Source organism: Haliotis rufescens, unplaced genomic scaffold (assembly GCF_023055435.1).
Source record: "Haliotis rufescens isolate VD_foot unplaced genomic scaffold, xgHalRufe1.0.p SCAF_52, whole genome shotgun sequence".
In the NCBI taxonomy this organism is placed as follows: domain Eukaryota; kingdom Metazoa; phylum Mollusca; class Gastropoda; order Lepetellida; family Haliotidae; genus Haliotis; species Haliotis rufescens.
The window spans coordinates 1284014-1290013 of NW_025964246.1; the positions used below are offsets into that span (position 1 = coordinate 1284014).

A 6000-nucleotide genomic window follows, 5' to 3' on the forward strand; every position below is an offset into this window, starting at 1 on the left:
AGCTGGGTTTGATGCCACTTCCAGCAACACTGCAGCTCTATAAGGTTAAGGGTGAGTGAGTGAGTTGGGATTGATGCCACTTCCAACAACACTGCAGCTCTATCAGGTTAAGGGTGAGTGAGTGAGTTGGGTTTGATGCCACTTTCAGCAGCACTGCAGCTCTATCAGTTTAAGGGTGAGTGAGTTGAGTTTGATGCCACTTTCAGCAGCACTGCAGCTCTATCAGGTTAAGGGTGAGTGAGTGAGTTGGCTTTGATGCCACTTTCAGCAACACTGCAGCTCTATCAGGTTAAGGGTGAGTGAGTGAGTTGGGTTTGATGCCACTTTCGGCAGCACTGCAGCTCTAATGAATTAAGGGTGAATGAGTCAATTTCGCATATGGGTACAATGTGTGAAGCCCATTTCTAGTATCCCCCTGTCGTGATATTGCTGGAATATTTCTAAAAGTTGCGTAAAACCATACTCACTCACTCTGAGAAATCGCTCAGAAAGTCTTTAATAATACATGTCAGTTAGAAGCACCCACAATGGACGTGCCACTAACAAGACTGAGTACAGTATGTGTACAATGCAAATACAAGAAAACTGGTGATAACTGATAATAATATTACCTACCAATTATTTTTTCGTAAGCACAAGAAGTTGATCTACATTTGATAGCATGAAGTCAAACAATGTGGGACAATATCGTATAGATAGTGTTTGCAGGTCGAATCAAACAGTCAATCAATTCATGAGATAAACCATTTTCAAGGAATAGTTTGTGAACCTGATCTCATAAACAATGCTTAATCATGTACGAATGACTACGTCGTATATGAAGGTCACACTCATGAGGGTGCAGTGAAGGTCGCACATAACATTGTTTGTCTGTAAATGATTTCATCCTACACATGCCACACCCTATTCCCACTCCAGCTGTCTTAAAGGTCATCATCAAGTACTACTACTGGGTTTCCAGACCTTAAGTATCATGTGACATGACTAGGTCATGATAAAATTCATTTGTTGCAGTACAGAGAGTACCAACAGACACTCCTGCAGACAAACATGGCAGACAACATTCACAATATACAAATTGAAAGGTTATGACATTTAAAGAAATGTGACAACCATATAAAAGTTAAAAGGGGGCTAAAATACCTGAAATGTTTGTGCGTGTCTGTGTGTGCCTCTGTGTGTGCATGAGTCTGTACATGTGTGTGTGTGAGTGAGTGAGTGAGTGAGTGAGTGAGTGAGTGAGTGAGTGAGTGTGTATTAGTGAGTGAATGTGTGTGTGTGCCTCTGTGTGTGTGCCTGGGTGAGTGTACGAGAGTGTGTCTCTGTGTGTGTGTGAGTGTGAGAGTGAGTGAGTGAGTGAGTGAGTGAGTGAGTGAGTGAGTGAGTGAGTGAGTGAGTGAGTGAGTGAGTGTGAGTCTGTGTCTGTGCATATGTGTGTATGTTAGTGTGTGCATGCATGTGCGCACCCACATGCATCCGTGTTTATTGTTTAATGCAGCACTCAACAATATTCTTGCTATTTGACAGCAGCAGTCATAAATCATGTCATGACCAGATAATCTGGTGATTGATATCATGAGTAGCGATCCACACCATCGGGGTATGATCACCAAGTCCCCAGGTCTGGCCCTCTCCTACGGACCCGTGAAGATTCCGGGGTAAAATAGATCTTAAAAGGCGACTATGCTTGTCGTAAGAGGTGACAAACGGGATCGGGTGGTCAGGCTCGCTGACTTGGTTGATGCATGTCATCGATCCCAATTGCGTGGATCGATGCTCATGATATTAATCACTGGATTGTCTGGTCCAGACTTGATTATTTACAGACCGCTGTCATATAGCTGGAATATTGCTGAGTGCGGCGTTAAACAACAAACCAACAAACCAACCAACCAACCCTCTCCTTAACCCGTTAAAGTGGAATCTTACGACTACCATAGGTTCCCAGAGACCAATTCTGACCCAGAATCCCCATGGGGGTAAAAGCTCCGTCGTATTAGTTCCGCTGAATGCCTACGTCGACCCCCCTAAATGTACGTGAACATGCTTAGCATATATGGCAAATGTAGTAAACATTCACAGATTACTTTTTGAATAACAGGGCAAAGAATAAATGTTTTTGTGTTCTTTACATTCCTTCAAATGCACCCACTATTTCCATATATTTAAGAACTGACTCCAATAATCTTTTCGTTTAAGGACGCATAACCCTTAAAAACACAGTGTGTATTTACACAAAGTGTGCACCTGTTTTTACGTGCATAACTCAATAAATGCAATGCGACAAACCAATCTAAAAAACATGGTATCACAATCCGATCGATATGCAGTTGAGGTAACCTTGCAGACACTACTCTTAATAAGCTCCATACATTAATGTAATGACTACTCGCTTGAAAAAACTATTGCATAACGTTCCAAAACAAATTAGATCCAGGTCTCTTGAAGTGTGAGTGCTTAATTTAAAGAAATATGGCTGCCAAAAGTTTGGCAATATATATAGAGAGAGAGATGGAGCTGGGAAATGAATATATGTCTTAAGCTTTGATTATTTTAACTATGACATCAGAAGATAAATATTAGGAATAAAAAAGGGTATTCCTAATACTTGATGTTCTAATTGGTACAGTGATCTGACTGTTCTGATTGTTACAGTGTTCTGACTGTTCTAATTGTTACAGTGTACTGACTGTTCTAATTGTTACAGTGTCCTGAATGTTCTAATTGTTACAGTGCTCTTTTCTCATCAAATTGTAACAGTGTTCTGACTGTTCTAATTGTTACTCAGTTCTGACTGTTCTAATTATAACAGTGCATTTTACTCATCAAATTGTTACAGTGTTCTGACTGTTCTAATTGTTACAGTGTTCTGACTGTTCTAATTGTTACAGTGTTCTGACTGTTCTAATTGTTACAGTGCTCTTTACTCATCAAATTGTTACAGTGTACTGACTGTTCTAATTGTTACAATTATTCTGACAGTTCCAATTGTTAGTGTTCTCTGCTTATCAAATTGTTACAGTGTACTGACTGTTCTAATTGTTACAGTGTTCTGTACTCATCAAATTGTTAGTGTTCTGACTGTTCTAATTGTTAGTGTTCTGGTATTTCTGACTGTTCTAATTGTTAGTGTGCTGACTGTTCTAATTGTTACAGTGTTCTGACACCCAGCTAATAATCCCAATTTGTCAAAACAAGTGGCACGAGTTACTCTCAAATGATACCACAATGAACTGAAATGCCTGCACCCCAAAGTAGCAGAAAAGTACAAATCTTTGTCGGAGAATGGAAAGAAAGCCTCGTGCAGGGACTTCACCTCCATGAACAGACTTCACCTCTGTGACTCCCTCAGTTCAATATGAAAGGATCCAATCTATTTCTAACCAAAGCACTGAGTCCCACAAAGGCCGAGTGAGTACAGGTCTGTTTCCACTTCAAGCTAATGTCATGGTTAGTGTACAACTGAGAGCTGCAGCATGACTATAGGTGTGTACTTGTGTGTTATGTGCCATGAATAAACAGCACCAATTTATTAAACAATTGTTTTTCGAAGTATCAGTGAGTGAGTGAGTGAGTTGGGTTTAACGCCGCTTTTAACAGTATTCCAGTTATATCACGGCGTGTCAGCTTAATGTGGGAGGAAAGCCCGAAGTGATGCAGGTCTCAGACGTTTACCACTTCGGCGAAACCCACGAGCACGGGTATGGTGCTGACAAACCTAGAAACATAATCGGGGCGAACCAGGATTCGAACCCACAATCATAGGTTTCTGGCGTGTCCAAGGGACGCAACTCTGCAAAGCGAATCGCGGCGCCTTAGACGACTGGGCCACCCGTGCCCCCTTTGAAGTATCAAACCTGACTGTCTAAAGATGGAGGTTTACCTAACTTGTTCCAAACTGTTGATATTATGTGATCACAAACATATATTTGTTTGTTTAACACTGCACTCAGCAATATTCCAGCTACATAACAGCAGTCAGTAAATAATCGAGTATGGACCAGACTATCCAGTGATTGACATCATGAGCATCGATCGACGCAACTGGGATACGATGACAGGGATCAACCAAGTCAGTGAGTATGGCTATCGATCCTGTTAGTCGCCTCTTACGACAAGCATAGTCACCTTTTAGGGCAAGCATGGGTTGCTGAAGACCTATTCTAACATGGATCACCGCTGTTGTATACTTGCGTAATGAGTAATGTGGCATGAATAAACAGCACCTGTTTTCCTGAGTATCAAGGGGTGGTGGGGTAGCCTACAGCTGTCTGTAAATAATCGAGTCTGGACAAGACAATCCAGTGATTGATGTCATGAGCATCGATCCACGCAATTGGGATCGATGACATGCATCAACCAAGTCAGCGAGCCTGACCACCTGATCCTGTTAGTTGCCTTTTACTGCAAACATGGGTTGCTGAGGAGCTATTCTACCTCGGATCTTCACGGGTCAATTATTGCATTAAACAGTCAATTCAGCCTTGACATTTGTCATTTTTTTCTTCCCTATTCCCTGCAGCCCCACCTTTCACTTCCTGCCTGATTAAAATTTTGGAGGAAATAAAAAGAAATATGTGAAACCGGAGTTATTTTTAAAAATAGTTTCTAAAACCTACCGACCTAAATGTTTTGGTTAAAAATCTGTAACACCCCCCTACCTCCATTGACCTCCAAAAAACCATTGTGGTCTAATAAGAGAAATTGATCAAATAATGGATTTACTGAATGAAGTATAAAAATCATAATGGATTACATGAACATAAAACCAAACAATTTTGGTGTATGAAGATATGGATCATATCTCATGCCCAGTAGCTATGTCAAACAGCTTGTATTACATGGAGTCCATGGCCTGGGGGATATATAGCTGAGCCAGGGGTGAGTGAGTGAGTGAGTTGGGTTTAACGCCGCTGTTAACATTATTCCAGTTATATCACGGCGTGTCAGCTTAATGTGGGAGGAAAGCCCCAAGTGATGAAGGTCTCAGACGTTTACCACTTTGGTGAAACCCACGAGAACAGGTATGGTGCTGACAAACCTAGAAACATGATTGGGGCAAACCGCGATTCGGCATACAAGGCATACAGCAATGAGCAGGTGTATCAGGTAGCCCAATATGTACAATCTGTTGTCAATAGCGACGATTGACAGGTGATTGATTTAGCTCCACGACTCAGGTATGTCATACAGACTTTCGGGTTTGAGTGAGTGAATGAGTGAGTTGGGTTTTACGCCGCTTTTAACAGTATTCCAGTTACATCACGGCGTGTCAGCTTAATGTGGGAGGAAAGCCCGAAGTGATGCAGGTCTCAGACGTTTACCACTTCGGTGAAACCCACGAGCACGGGTATGGTGCTGACAAACCTAGAAACATAATTGGGGCGAACCGGGATTCAAACCCACAATTATACGTTTCTGGCGTGCCAAAGGGACGCAACTCTGCACAGCGAATCGCAGCGCCTTAGACGACTTGGCCACCCGTGCCCCCCTTCCTCGTTTGACATGTCACTGTCTGTTCTTCATATGAGGGTATTTGATTGCACCTATGAGCACAAGATATATAGATAGCAGTGGAGTAGATTCTCTTTCTCTATTCTTTCTCACAAGTGCACAGTATTGTGACCAGTATTTCAGTTACATCATGGCAAAGTGTTGCAGCTTTCAGATGATTATCATTCTGGTGCTACCTGCATGCACAGGTATATGACAAGAACAGTGAACAGTGAGTATAGTTTTACGCTGCTTTTAGCAATATTCCAGCAATATCATGGCGGGGGACACCAGAAATGGGCTTCACACATTGTACCCAATGTCGGGAATCGAACCCGGGTCTTCGGCATGACAAGCAAACGCTTTAACCACTAGGCTACCCGACCGCCCCTTATATATGATAAGAACATAAACAGGTGAGTGAGTGAGTGAGTGAGTGAGTGAGTGAGTGAGTGAGTGAGTGAGTGAGTGAGTTTCTTACAGAAAGTAATTATTTAACACTAAACT

General features: G+C 42.0%; 1 protein-coding gene across 3 annotated transcripts in view; it reads right to left on the bottom strand.

Annotated features, from left to right (window-relative positions):
• LOC124144048 (phosphatidylinositol 3,4,5-trisphosphate 5-phosphatase 2A-like) overlaps positions 1-6000 on the bottom strand; it is a 126184-nt gene that overhangs the window by 37105 nt on the left and 83079 nt on the right. The gene's annotated exons all lie outside the window — the stretch shown is intronic.